Raw genomic sequence first — 15963 nt, forward strand, 5'->3', positions numbered from 1 at the left:
AAGCTGTACTACAAAGCTGTAATCATCAAGACAGTACGGTACTGGCATAAGAACAGACACTCAAGTCAATAGAACAGAATAGAGAACCCGGAAATGGATCCTCAAACGTATGGCCAACTAATCTTTGACAAAGCAGGAAAGAATCAGCAAAACTAAAAGGCAACTTACGGAATGTGAGAAGATATTTGCAAACGACATATCAGATACAGGGTTAATATCCAAAATCTATAAAGAACTTCTCAAACTCAACACCCAAAACACAAATAATCCAGTGACGATATGGGCAAAAGACATGAAGAGACACTTCTCCAAAGAAGTCATGCAGATGGCCAACCGACACATGAAAAAATGCTCAACATCACTCATCATCAGGGAAATACAAATCAAAACCATAATGAGATACCACCTTACACCCCTCAGAATGGCTAACATTAACAACTCAGGCAACAACAGATGTTGGCAAGAATGCAGAGAAAGAGGATCTCTTGTGCATTGTTGGTGGGAATGCAAGCTGGTGCAGCCACTCTGGAAAACAGTATGGAGGTTCCTCAAAAAACTAAGAATAGAACTACCCTACGAACCAGCAATTGCACTAGGTATTTATCCAAGGGATACAGGTGTGCTGTTTCAAAGGGACACAAGCACCCCAATGTTAATAGCAGCACTATCAACAATAGCCAAAGTATGGAAAGAGCCCAAATGTCCATCGATGGATGAATGGATGGAGAAGATGTGGTATATATATAATATGGAGTATTACTCAGCAATCAAAAAGAATGAAATCTTGCCATTTGCAACTATGTGGATGGACCTGGAGGGTATTGTGCTAAGTGAAATTAGTCAGTCAGAGAAAGACAAACATCATATGACTTCATTCATATGAGGGCTTTAAGAGACAAAACAGATTAACATAAGGGAATGGAAACAAAAATAATATAAAAACAGGGAGGGGAACAGAACAGAAGAGACTCATAAATATGGAGAACAAACAGAGGGTTACTGGAGGGGTTGTGGGAGGGGGGATGAGCTAAATGGGTAAGGGGCATTAAGGAATCTACTCCTGAAATCATTGTTGCACTATAAGCTAACTAATTTGGATGTAAATTTTTAAAAAAATTAAAAATAAATTTTAAAAAAATTAAAAAAAAAAAGAAATAGCCTAATGGTGATATGCAAATTCTATCATTTTATTTGTTGGATTACCTTTATAATAACACACTTACCCTCATCAACTCCTATCAGCAAGAACACACTTACCCTCATCAACTCCTATCAGCAAGTGCTGCAATTCATATAGGAAAGGCAGAATAAATGTTGGATTCCTTCCCTTAAGCTACCAGTTTTAAAAATAATGAATTGTTTATCATTCTCCAAAGGTCACACACACGCACACACCCACACACACACACACACACACACACACACACACAAAATCATGAACGTTCCAATTTAAACATTTTGATAGGTATCAATCCATTGTAATTATTGTCATTATTGAGCTCAAATTGTCCCATTTTTTGACCATTAGTAGCCCTTTAAAACTGGTTCCTGAGTCATTGACATGATGCTAGTAGTATTTGATTTCTTTCTATCTGGTAATGTAGGATATTCTAGGTTTGTTTTGTTCATTTCTTGCCCAGTCCTAGATTTTACCATTTCTCTAAGAACTCAAGTTTCTTTTAATGGAAATTGTAATAAGAATTGTAGATTGTGCCACAGTGTGGGCACAAAGGATGCTCACTGTTTCTGGATTGATCACTGTTTCTAGGCCTGTTCAGCAGACAGAAATAAGAAATCTATGTAAAATATTGTTGCATCCAGATTGAGAGTTCCAGTTCCAACTCAAGCTTTTATGGAACTTCTTTTCTATTATCTCTGTATGTCCTTCTTCCATATGAGAATTCTGATTCTCAAGAATGTAGAGGATGATAAAATTAATATATCCCGTAATTATTCATTTTATCTCCTACTACACACACAGCAGTCTCAGAATAATAATACTACTATTATTACCAATATGGTTACCGAAAATATTAAAAAAATTCATACCCTCTTCTGTTCTTAAGATAGTTGTACTCCATTTACTTTGTCAGACCATTACATACTACATTTTCTATCTCTCTTACTTAGTGCTGTGCTAGAGCCAGCTCACACCAGCTCAGGATAGCGAATTGTTAAATATTCAGAAACTTTGCCACCTGGTTTTTAAACACATCCATTGTTAAAACTAAATTATATAAACTTACAACTAAGTATATTAAAAGCAAAGGTAGAAAATACTCAAAACTCATCAGTTGCTAATTATTTTGCTACATGTGACTAGCTATGCTTTTCAGATTATTTAAATCTATTATATCTGCATGGTGGAAACACTATATTACTGTGTAATGGTGGGTGGTACATGACTCTTCTCAGCTCTGCATTCAGTGACATCACACTGGTAGCCGTGATGTGAATCAGAATAGTCACACCACAGAAATTGGTAAATGACACAAATTAGGATGATTTGTTGTTGTTGTTGTTGCTTAATGTTTATCTATTTATTTTGAGAGAGAGAGAGTGTGTGTGAGCAGGGGAGGGGTAGAGTGAGAAGGAGAGAGAGAATCCCAAGCAGGTTGTGTGCTGACAGTGACAATGTGGGGCTCGATCTCATGAACTGTGAGATCCTGACCTGAGCTGAAATCAAGACTTGGATGCTCAATAGACTGAGCCACCCAGGAGCCCCTTGATTTGTTGTTTTTCATGATGTGTAGACTTTAAAAAGTGGAGAAAATTTTAATAATGAAAATTAAACTTTAAAAAGGGTATCGTGGGGGCACGTGGGTGGCTCAGTCGGTTGAGCATCCGACTCTTGACTTCGGTCATGGTCCCAGAGTTGTGGGATCCAGCCCCGTGTTGGGCTCCGTGCTGAGTATGGAGCCTGCTTGGGATTCTCCCTCTCTCTCCCTTTGTCCCTGTCTCCTCCACGCACTCTCTCTCTCTCTCTAAAAATAGATAGATAGATAGATAGATAGATAGATAAAATAAAGGACATTGTATCTGTAGCCATTTTGAATAGCACCCCAAAAATGAGAAGGTATTTGAACACTATTACCCAATTCATCAAAGACTTGCATCATTGACAAATGAGTGCACTTCTCTTACATATCTTCATTGTTTCACATTTGTGTTACTCATTAACAGAAACAAAAATAGCAACCAACATTCACGTTAAAAGGAATCTCATTCATCAGTGATATGAGTGACTTCTTTGCTGAATCAGATAGGAATCATGCATGCATTTATTCAGGTCTGATTTTTGAGACACAATTGTTGGTGAGACAAATTTAAAAAACTGGTTGGACTTTGCAAAAAATAGCATCTCACACTGAAGTTACAGGCATAGGTTGAAAAACAAGGGTTTTTAATTTGAAATTTGTTATTTCTTAAATAACCTCCTTGTACTCTTACCCTTTCATCTTAGTTATACAGTTAACCATATATTTAATCGTCATCAGTCCTTATTTTGATGTCTTTCTGGTCATTTCAAATGTGTGAAGCTCATTCTCTTGTAGATTCCTTAGGCAGGGTTCACTGGAATAATGTTCCCTGAGTTCTTGCTTGTTGACAATGGTAACCTAATTTTCTTTTCCTTATAAGTCACCTGCTCTTTTTTCCTAGATATGCCCCAATTTGTTCCTTTTCCTTTACGTTCAGTGATTTTACTAGACTATGTCTTGTCGCTGGTCCTTCTGATTCAATATTCTCAGTTATGCTTTCAGTATGAAATTCAAATGTTTGTTTTTTTTTTCAGGAAAATTCTCTTAATTATAGTATTTAGTATTTGTTCTGTTCCTTTACTTTGGCTTTCTTCTTCAAGGATGCCATAATTCATGTAACTAATCTTCTTTGTCCATCCTCAATATTTGTTCCTTCCTCTTGACTCCCTTCAATCTCATACTTCATTGATTTTTGTTGTTGTTGTTTTTTAATTTTCCTCCTTAACCTTCTGTTTCTTCCAAGGCAATATGTAATGGGTTTGTTCAGTCTTGTGTTCCTTCTAATTCAGTCTTCACTTCTGAAATGAATTTTTCCTCTATTGTTTATTCCTTGCTGAGTTGTCACCTCATTTCTGAGTTTTTCTAATTATGATATATAGTAGACACCCCTTATCTGTGGGGAATCTGTTCCAAGGTGCCCAGTGGATGCCTGGAACCACAGATAGTACCAAACCCTACATATACTATATTTTTTCCTATACACACATACCTATGATAAAGTTTATAAATTAGGCACAAGAGATTAACAGCAATAATAAAAGAGAACAATTATAACAATCTACTGTAATTAAAGTTGTGTGAATGTGGTCTCTCTCTCAAAATATCAGACTGTACTCACTCTTATGACAATGATGATGATGATGTGAGACGACGAAATGCCTACATGATGAGATGAAGTGAGGGGATGATGTAGGTGCTGTGACACAGTGTTAGGAGACTACTGACCTCTGATGATATGCCGGAAGGAGGATCATCTGCTTCGTGACCACAGATAACAGAAACCACAGACAGCGAAACCATGAATAGGGGCGGACTACTACTGTGTTTTGTTTTCTCAGGTCTTGTAACATTTTAATATCTTTCGTCATTTCGAAATAGTAGATCACAGGATTTTTGTGTTTAAATATGGAATGCTTGCAAACGTGCATGCCATCCTTGAGCAGGGACCATGCTAATATCTGTATCATTCCAATTTTAGTATATATGCTGCCAAAGCAAGCACAATAGATGACAGTTCTGATCTGTATTGTGGGCATGTCTTTCTGGAATAGGAACAGTAGTGTACTTCTCTTTATCTTTTTATTATAATAACTTTGTATGGGAATTGGCCTTAATACTTTTTAGTTATTTAATTTATTTTGTTTATTCATTTTTGAGAGAGAGAGACAGAGCAGGAGCAGGGTAGAGAAAGAGACACAGAATCTGAAGCAGGCTCCAGGCTCTGAGCTGTCAGCACAGCCCCAATGTGGAGCTCGAACTCAAGCTGTAAGATCATGATCTGAGCTGAAGTCGGTGCTTAACCAACTGAATCACCCAGACACCCCTTAGTTATTTTTATATAAAAATGGCTTTTCTGGCCACCTACACTAAGCAAGTTACGGGAAACCTTCTCTAACATCACAGAGTTCTCTCTTTATTTGTTTTTGTGTGGGGCTCAATAAAACAGTGCCTTAAATTATGGAAAGAGCCCAAATGTCCACCAACTGATGAATGGATAAAGAAGATGTGGTATATACATACAATAGAATACTACTCAGCAATGAAAAAGAATGAAATCTTGCCATTTGCAACAACGTGGATGGAGCTGGAGGGTATTATGCTAAGTGAAATCAGTCAGTCAGAGAAAGACAGATATCATATATTTTCACTCCTATGTGGAAGTTGAGAAATTTAACAGAAGACCAAGGGGGAAGGGAAAGAAAAAAATATATTAAGTTACAAAGAGGGAGGCAAACCATAAAAGACTTTTTTTTAGATCTTTTTTAATGTTTATTTATTCTTGATAGAGAAAGACAGAGTGCAAGTGGTGGAGGGGCAGAGAGAGAGGGAGGCACAGAATTTAAAGCAGGCTCCAGGATCTGAGCTGTCAGCACAGAGCCCAACGTGGGGCTTGAACCCATGAACCGCAGGATCATGACCTGAGCCTAAATTGGAAACTCAACCAACTGAGCCACCCAGGCGCCCTGTAAGGGACTTTTAAATACAGAGAACAACCTGAGGGTGGAAGGGGGGAAGGAGGGGGAAGAGGGGAAAATGGGTGATGGGCATTGAGGAGGGCACTTGTTGGGATGAGCACTAGGTGTCTTATGGAAGTGATGAATCACAGGAATCTACTCCTGAAGCCAAGACCACACCGTATCACTATATGTTAGCTAACTTGACAATAAATTATGTATATAAAAAAACAGATCTGAAAAAATAAACATGTGACAATTTTAAAAAATAATACGGTAGCTTGTTTTCTGAGCTTTTCTTCGTTCTATTGCCATACCCCACTTTAATCTACACCTTCTCTTTTCTTCATCTCTGTTGTCTCTATCCTGCTCAATTTTAATTCCATTTCTTCTTTGGAAGCATTTGACTATACTTAACCTTTTGTTCCTCCACAGACATTTCCAAATCAAGTCTGTCAGTTTCCTGGAAAAATCCATTAGAATTTATTTTCTATATTTCATTTGAGTATTTAAAAATTATATATATCTCAGGACTCCTGGATGGCTCAGTTGGTAGATGGAGCATGCATCTCTTGATCATAGGGTCCTGAGTTCAAGCCCCATATTGGGCGTGGAACTTACTTTAAAAAGAAAAAAAAGGCAATAAATATTATATATGTATCTCTTTCATACATTAGAAGGGTAAATACTGTTTCAAGATAGTTTTGTTTTAGATGCATGTTTGTATATGTGTGTGTAAGTACACATGAATGTATTAGGATATGTAACCGTGTCAAAAAGTATGGAAACCACTGCCCTTGGTCATCCAGAAGGGTATTGCAGCACTGATTCCCCTTTGGGCTCCCTCTTTTCCATCTGGTGTTCATTTTCTTATTGACTACTTTAAAACTACCTTTTATCGGGGCGCCTGGGTGGCTCAGTCGGTTAAGCGTCCAACTTCGGCTCAGGTCATGATCTCGCGGTTTGTGGGTTCGAGCCTCGCGTCGGGCTCTGTGCTGACAGCTCAGAGCCTGGAGCCTGCTTCAGATTCTGTGTCTCCCTCTCTCTCTGCCCCTCCCCTGTTCATGCTCTGTCTCTGTCTCAAAAATAAATAAACATTAAAAAAAAAAAAAAAAAAACCTACCTTTTATTTCTGGGCTCCATACAGATCTCTAGGGGAGAACCACTGACAGTGGTGATGGAGCCTGAAAGGGGGCTGGGAGAAAAAAGCCAGGGAGTTTCCTGCCTCCCTCAAATTTCATACCACAGGACCATCTCTTACACATCTGCTCATGCAGTCAGCAGGGAACTGCTGCTGGATTTTTTAGCTAGCCTTCTCATCCCTTGCCACACGATCTACAGGTTTGTAAAATTAGACAGCAAATCATAAGAGACTAAAAAAATGTTAGAAATGTCTTCACTCTTAGGAAAACAGTTTGAAGACAGTCTAGGCTCCTGCTGGAATTCTAACAGATAAACCTCAAAGCGCCCTCTGCTGGCAGCCAGTATTAACCACCACCTGTCAACAATTACAAAATAATGCAGACTTCATTGGTACATATTTTTAAGATGGTGATCACACATAGGGATTTATTTATGGTTATTTATATTTACTACTATATTCTACAACTAAAAAATTGAATTAAAGCACCACAAGTTAAAATAGCTCTAACTCATACACAATCTACAATTTTGTTCTGTTTTGTTTTTACTACAAGTTTTCAAGTATTACAAACAAATCTAAATGATATTTGAAGATGAAATGGACTAGTCATTTATAATTGTTGAGAATAGTGCTTGCTGCAGCAGCATATATAATTGTTGGGAATAACTGTTACACTGTTTTGGACATTTTTATTATGAACAGGTGTAGTATTTCTGGAATAAGTATATGCTGTGTGTCGGTGCTTCTAACTTCATATTTTTCCCTGGTCAAAACAAATAAACTCATAACTATCCTCTTTCAGTCTTTACGTAAAATTTCTAACTGCCTAAGAGAGATTATCATAAGGAAGAATAAAGACAAATTCTTGGATTTATGAAAATTAAATTTGCATTTATCAAAATTAAGAGTAGTTTATTACTATAGTACAGCCTTAAAATAAAGTTAAATGAAATTATATGGAAGAATGAAATAACATCTTGAAAATTTAAACCATTCATTTTAGTACTTTCTAAACTGATAGTTATTCATATATTAGCATAGTCATAGGAAGATATTTAAAATACCAACATCAAACATCAAATATCTTGCTCAACAAAATTAACTACTTTTTTGTGTGTATTTACACAATGATATACACAGTACTTGCCTAACTTTTTCCTAGAAAGATTATAAAAATTTTATAGTTCCTCATTTTCAAATCTTGTGCCTATCTATGTACTGAGGTCACTAAAACCTCACTATAACTTTGGATATAACTCAATGCACTGGAGACAGTATTTATCCTCAAGAGAAGAAACTATGAAACAATCTAGTTCTAGATCTTTACACAAAGGATCAATAAAGTAATTTATTTCCCAATATGAATATTAATTAATTTGCTATTTACAAATCCTCTATATTAAATTATTAGTTAGGCCATTCCTGATTAATAAGTCTAGAGAGTCTATTGATTTAAGTAGATCATTGGGTAAAAACACAACTGTACAAAATTCTATTTTAAGAATGTTGAGGATAAAATTGGGAAAGTGTGGGGCAAAAGGTTACCAACAAGGTTATAAATTTCATAGGCAAATATAAACTGTTTAATGCCACATCCTTTCAGAGCACTTTGGCTTGTATTAAAGTTCTGATGTTTCCTTTTGTTTAATTACATACTTTGTTTCTATAGTAACTCTAAAGCATATAATCCGTTGCAACGTTCCTAAGCCTTTTACATGGTGATTCTTTTCAGTCAGTAAACAGTAATAACAATATAATCCTTGTTTAGATCTTCATCTTCTTCCTGAAGATCCCTTAATTAGTACACAGCAGAATTAAATGCAACTGCAGTCTCACTATGCAATTTTGAATAATTAGAAGAAAAAATACAAATTCTAAACCAAGTTCCTAAGTTTTCTAGGAATTTACTGCCACCTTCAGGTTTTAATCAAAATGCATTAGTATTACAGCTTTTACATTTTTAGGAGTCCCTGGTTAACGCAGTAGAAATATTAACATTATTTTCTGGTTTTGAAAGCAGAGCGCTCTCTAACTTAGATTGCAGTACAAATGTCTTTCATGAAACGTGCTTTCATTTTGTCTTGTCTTTTATGATTCTTCTATAACATGTAATTGAAAATCAAAGCCTACGGTTTGTTTTACCAGTCATTACAACTATAATTACACACTGGGAGCTCCCAGAAGACTATCCAAAATATACTTAAGGATCTTTAGGTTAAATCTAATGAAAAACCCTTCAACAAAAACAACAAAAAAAAAACTGTCTTAAATGTTCCATGTCTTTAGCCCTCTAGCTAAAGACCACCAGGAACATACCTGTAACTGAACAAGGTGGGCCTCTTGCTCATTGCAGTGAGAGAGAACACATATCAGAGGGAACTGTGGGTGTCTGAGAAAGAAGGTGTTTAAAAAAAGGACTTACAGGGGCGCCTGGGTGATTCAGTCAGTTAAGCATCTGACTCTGGTTTCAGCTCAGGTCATGATGTCAGGAATCGGGAGTTCGAGCCCATGTTGGGCTCTGTGATGACAGCAGGGAGCCTGCTTGGGATTCTGTCTCTCTCCCTTGCTCTGTGCCCCCCCCCCCAAAATAAACTTTAAAAAAAGGACTTAGAGAATTGTATCATATAAGGAGTTTTTAGTAGGGTTCAAAGAAGTGTCAGGAAGTGGGGGCAATTCTATGATTGTGTATCTTAATTAATCTTATTTATAAGACAGGAGGTATGAAACAAGGCCAAAGATGTAATTAATAAAGCAGCAGCAGTTGGTCATATTAGCAGTAGGGGGCAGGTTTAGTATTTTTGTTGTCTGCAGACTGGCCTTGTTTCTATAGTTAAACAAGATTATGAGAGGGAGAAGGTCTTGTGTTCTTTGTCTCACTTCATCACAGCCACAGAGTGGCCTTGTTTGATGTGGGTGCTTTATGAGATTGTTTCTAGTCAACAAGAGAACGCCGAGGCCCAGCAGCGAGGGCCAGGCAGTTCCTGGTTTCTTCCTTCTCACGTGTGCATTTGCGACTCTACCAATATCTTTAGTTTTTATTCCTTGAATTTGTGGTGAAATTACAAAAGTTCATTATCCTTTTTTTTTTTTTTAATATATGAAATTTATTGTCAAATTGGTTTCCATACAACACCCAGTGCTCATCCCAAAATGTGCCTTCCTCAATACCCATCACCCACCCTCCCCTCCCTCCCACCCCCCCATCAACCCTCAGTTTGTTCTCAGTTTTTAACAGTCTCTTATGCTTTGGCTCCCTCCCACTCTAACCTCTTTTTTTTTTTTCCTTCCCCTCCCCCATGGGTTTCTGTTAAATTTCTCAGGATCCACATAAGAGTGAAAACATATGGTATCTGTCTTTCTCTGTATGGCTTATTTCACTTAGCATCACACTCTCCAGTTCCATCCACGTTGCTACAAAGGGCCATATTTCGTTCTTTCTCATTGCCATGTAGTACTCCATTGTGTATATAAACCACAATTTCTTTATCCATTCATCAGTTGATGGACATTTAGGCTCTTTCCATAATTTGGCTATTGTTGAGAGTGCTGCTATAAACATTATCCTTTTTAAGATGAAAGTCAACAGAATATGAGCCCTAGTGTTTGTGATAAATGTTACAAGGGTCAGAAACCCAACTCAGGGGTTGTCAGGCATGTAGGAGGGGGAGCTCTCCTCTCTGCTCCCAGTCACGGCCCAAGCCCGAGGGAGCTCTTAAGGGAGCTCTCGGCACCAGTCATGGCCCAAGGCCGCTCTCTGAGCAGGAATGCCAAGGCAGGGGGAGACCCAAGGAGACACTGCCATTCTGGCCACTCTGCCTGCAACATGCCTCCTGTTCCCTCACCTGGTTCTCTGGACTTTCCCTTTTTTCTACCTCCATTTTGAGCTTTAAAAGATTCTCTGAGATTCTGGCCCTCTATTGGTTCTGTTCCTGCCAAGTGAATAAACTAGGGCACAGCAGGACCTATTATTTACAGTAAAGGAATGGTGTGTGTATGCTGCTGCACTTCTCGTTTTCTTTTTTAATATAATATGTCGTGGTGATCATTCCAGATCAGCCCCCACAGATCTCCTTCATACTTTTTAATGACTGCATGGTATTCATGTTACGGAAACAACCATGTGCAATTCCACCGTATGGAACTGCTGAACAGTTAGATTTTCTCCTTTCCTTCCTTCTTTCTTCTCTCTTATCAAACAAGGCTGAGGTGAATCCTTTTGGACATATAGTTTTGACCCTGGGAGAGTATACTTGTAGCACAAATTTCAAGTAAAACTGCTTAGTCAACTGGTGGGGGATTTTATAGTTTATTAGGTATTGCTACATTTTCCTGCAAATAAATTGTACCAATTTACACTCCCACTAACAGTATACAAGGGTGCCTATTTCTCTTTATCAACAGAAACACAGATTCTGGTGATAATTTTCATCGTCATTCTTCTCCCTTCTCTTTTATTGCTGGTTTTCCTTCACGCTGCATAAGCCGTCCTTTCAAGCCCTTTTAGAAGTTTTTGCTCGCTTCATTGACTTTAGCTACCACTTGTGCTCTCACAATCCCAAATCTAAATCTCTGCCCTCACCCAAGTTATATATTGTTACCTGCTGGGCATTTCCATCTGGCCGTCACACCTTTTGAACTTAACACATAAAAAAGAAACACAAATATTATCTCTTCTTTGCATCCCTCCCGCAGTCCCAGCTGTACTCCTCTTGTGTTCCCACCCTTGATTCATGCAATGATCCACCCAAATTCAGACCTTAGGGATGCTGGGGTACGTGATTAAACTCATGGCCTTCAGGGCAAGACTAACTGCGAACTCTGCCACTTACCAGCTGTGTGACCACGGGCAATTTCTTAACCTTTGTGTGCCTCACAACGTCCTCATCTGAAAATGAAAATAATGACACCTGATGTTTCATAGGGTTGTGAGGAAAACTCAATGAATTAATATATGCCATGAGCTTAAAACAGTGCCTATGACATGATAAATCCTACGTAAGGGCTATTTATATATTTCAACCCCTCATAGATTTTAACTCGGAAACATTTTCTAAAATCACCCTTTTCTCCTGTGCCACTGATGCTACCCTAATTCAAGCCTTTAGTATATTTACAAGGATGATTGTGATGGCCCAACTGGTCTCCTTGCTTCCTGCCCTTTTCTCGATAGCAAATGTTATATTTCTAGAACCCAGAACTGTTTGTTTTTGGTTTTGTTTTACACTCCCTGCTGGACCTCAATTCTTTTATCTGCAGAGCACTGCAGTTCCACTTTTTCCAAGAAAGGCTTTTCCCCCAACCATGTGGCTCCCACAGGAGCACCTGTTTCTCTCAGGCTCTGCCAGTCTTGGTCACAGTTGTTTCAGTGGGCATATAACTCAGGCTGCCCCAATTAGAACCCTTCGCTGGGATCTCTCAAGCTACAACGGTGGAAATAGAATCAGTTTCCCTCTCACATTGATACCGACCAGGAAGGCAACAAAGTTTGAGAACGACAGGCAATTAAGTTTCCTGAGCTGTGGAGAAAGATGACACAGAGAGCCGAAGACACGGAAGATGAGTAATTTCTTGGCATTTAACTTCCTGCTTCCAGCTGGCCCACAGCCCATCTGAACCCCGATCTTCCTCGTGTTACATGAGTCTTCTAATAAATTCCCCTTTGTCTATTTTTCTGAAGTTGGTTTCTGACCCTTGCAACATTTATCACAAACAACAGGGCTCATATTCTGTTGACTTTCATCTTAAAAAGGATAATGAACTTTTGTAATTTCACCACAAATTCAAGGAATAAAAACTAAAGATATTGGTAGAGTCGCAAATGCACACGTGAGAAGGAAGAAACCAGGAACTGCCTGGCCCTCGCTGCTGGGCCTCGGCGTTCTCCTGTTGACTAGAAACAATCTCATAAAGCACCCACATTAAACAAGGCCACTCTGTGGCTGTGATAAAGTGAGACAAAGAACACAAGAACCCCTGGGCATGAGAGGGTGCAACTCACATGGGTGTGTAGCAAAGACCCAGGCCAAGCTGACCCTGTGTAGTGGATACTGTTGTTATAAATACATATATAAAGTATAAAATATAGATTAACACTGTGGAGTGTTAATGAAAATGAAAAACTGCCATAGTCCATGAGTAATTTAAACAGTGCCTGAAGTCTTTTTTTTAAATCAGTTTTCCTTAATAAGTACAATTGCCCATGGATGTATTTAAACACAATGTACTAAAATCATAAACTTATCGTCAAGTGAGTGAAAGCACTTTACTGTTTCTGCCATTAACAATGCCATTTTCGGGGAGCCTGGGTGGCTCAGTCAGTTAAGCGTCCAACTTCAGCTCAGGTCATGATCTCGCCGTCCGTGGGTTTGAGCCCCGCGTCAGGCTCTGTGCTGACCGCTCAGAGCCTGGAGCCTGTTTCAGATTCTGTGTCTCCCTCTTTCTCTGACCCTCCCCTGTTCATGCTCTCTCTCTCTCTCTGTCTCAAAAATAAATGTTAAAAAAAAAATGCCATTTTCAAATTCTTTCAATAAAAATGAAATAGGATATTTCTTTTCACATCTCTCTAATATAAGCCTCAGCTGAAGGATCTGGTTTTCTAAGCAGTTTGACATAAATTGTAATCTGCTCTGGTAGAAATGAAATCGTCCATGTGGCCTGCTTCTGGACTAGTGTGCTGGCAAAGCCACCCACCTCAGACCCACATTAGACACAGAAAAATGGATAGGACAAGGAAAAGTAAACTCCAAAGACTGTTATTACATAACTTTTTCCCTTGACCTTACTTGAATATAAAATGTGTCTTTGAAGACAATACATTAGCTTCAAGTTTGGGAGCAAAGAAATTTTAGACTTACAAGTTGCTTTCTAGTGATGGATAGATAGATGCATGGGTAGATGAGTGGGTGTGTGGGTGGCAAGGGAAGGAGAAAGATAAACACACAGTTCTCAAAATGATTAGCAACTTGAGATAAAAGCAACTGTTTTGGAGCACTCCAAATACAAGTTCTGCCACAGTATATTGCCTCTCATAACTTGTGAAAAACCTCACGAGCAGAAATTTCTAATAATATAGGATAAAGAGTAAACATATTAGAATTCTTACATTATGTTCATTTTGTTTTAAACACGAAAAAAATTAAATAACAATGCTCTGTTTATACATTAAACATAGTTCCTGATACATAGCAAGCATTAAAAATTAAATACTATATCACTGGCTGCCCATGTGTCAGGGTCTACTCTGGGAAAGCCTATGGTACAGAAAGAACTTAGAGCGGGAAAGTGGGCAAGACCTGCAGGGCCCATTAACAGAGGAGAGATCTAGGGGCGCCTGGGTGGCGCAGTCGGTTAAGCATCCGACTTCAGCCAGGTCACGATCTCGCGGTCCGTGAGTTCGAGCCCCGCGTCAGGCTCTGGGCTGATGGCTCGGAGCCTGGAGCCTGTTTCCGATTCTGTGTCTCCCTCTCTCTCTGCCCCTCCCCCGTTCATGCTCTGTCTCTCTCTGTCCCAAAAATAAAAAAAAAAAAAAAAAAAAAAAAAAAAAAAACAGAGGAGAGATCTTGGTTAGCAGGGCACCAGGAAAAAAAAAAGTCAAAAGTAAGATGATAGCAATATATCCAGCACAATACCAGAAATGGGGCAGCCTCACCAGGAAACCGGAGACTCTGAAGTTTCACCAAAACAAATCTTCTGATCACAAGGTGGCTTTACACAGATTTTCCTAGAAGGAAAGAATTGACTTGAGGAGTCAGGTCTCCTTCTCATTTATACTTCCCAATTTAAATGATTAAATTGTCACTTGGCTGCCCCTTCGATCCACTGTGGGTCAGTCAGCCTGACTTACCCAGAAAGCTGTCACGTTGGGGCATGTATCAGTTTGCCAGGGCTGCCGTAACAAGATACCGTAGACTTGGGTGGCTTAAACAACGCAAACTTACTTCCTCACAGAGCTGGATGTTAAAGTCCAGGATCAAGGTGTTGGCAGGTTTGGTTTCTTCTGAGGGCTCTCTCCTTGGCTGGCAGAGAGTTACCTTTCTCTATCCTCAGAGTCTCCCCTCTGTGCACATGTCTGATGTCCAAATTTCCTCTTCTTGTAAGGACATCAGTCAGATTGGATTAGGATCTACCCTAAAATGATCTCATTTTAACTGATCAACCTCTCTAAAGGACCCTATCTTCAAATACAGTCACATTCTGAGGTGCTGGGGGGTAATGCTTCAGCATATGAATTTGGTGGAGGGGGTGGAAGGGGGAAGGCACAATTCAGCTCATAACAGGATATATAAAGTTCAAGTTTCTGGGCCTGTGAAGTAAAGGGCAAGACTGGGCCGCAGTGACCCAATGGGGGAAACTGCCTCAGTTAATCCCACCTGACCTACCAGCCACAATTCCTGAGTTCATCCATAAAGACAATGTAAGGAACATAACGTTTTTCTCTAACCCCATTCTAACCTTTCATGTGCTTTTTAAAAATATTTTAGATTTCCTAATCTTTAGCAATTAAAATAGTTTATATTCCAATTTGGCATGAGACTACATAAATCCTAACTAGTATATTCATCCTGCATCCACTTTTCTTACCTTATAAATTCATTTTAGTTCAGTTTTAGTGTACTGAACTTATTCGGTCCACAAACCAAACCTTGGAAATAACAGCTGACATCCTTGTTCTTCTTTTTGAACAATTATCAGTGAGGTGTACACGTTCTTGGAGTGGTGTTTGAGTTCTGAGTAGCAATAGGTAATATGTGTATCCGAACAACTTTCACATGAGGAAGGCTGCAATGAGAAGTATCAGTGCTCCGGCAACCAATCAGAGGAGTGTGCTATTAATATTTGTTAATCATTATTAATAATGCATTGGATTAGTGATGGTTGGACTTTTTTTAAGTGGCAAATGGCAGAAAGGGGTGGGCTGAACATGAAATACTAGGAGCGGTGGCAGGAAAGGCCCATAAATTGATCCTAAGACAAAGGCTGATCATAAACAATAACAGCAGCAGCAACTGATAAATTGTACTTCACAGATTCTAACAATCCTCCTAAACTAAATCCTCCTAGACTTTTTGACCAGACTCTAATGGCAAACTGCCAATAATAAAACACA

The 15963-nt window shown here is 38.8% G+C and overlaps 1 non-coding gene across 1 annotated transcript; it reads right to left on the bottom strand.

The window, feature by feature from the left end:
* Window positions 1-4658: 4658 nt before the first annotated feature.
* Window positions 4659-4761, bottom strand: LOC125910486 (U6 spliceosomal RNA). Its single transcript, XR_007453996.1, has one exon. It is a non-coding gene; the product is annotated as a U6 spliceosomal RNA (small nuclear RNA).
* Window positions 4762-15963: the final 11202 nt, after the last annotated feature.

This window comes from Panthera uncia (genome assembly GCF_023721935.1).
Source record: "Panthera uncia isolate 11264 chromosome B3 unlocalized genomic scaffold, Puncia_PCG_1.0 HiC_scaffold_1, whole genome shotgun sequence".
Taxonomy (NCBI): Eukaryota; Metazoa; Chordata; class Mammalia; order Carnivora; family Felidae; genus Panthera; species Panthera uncia.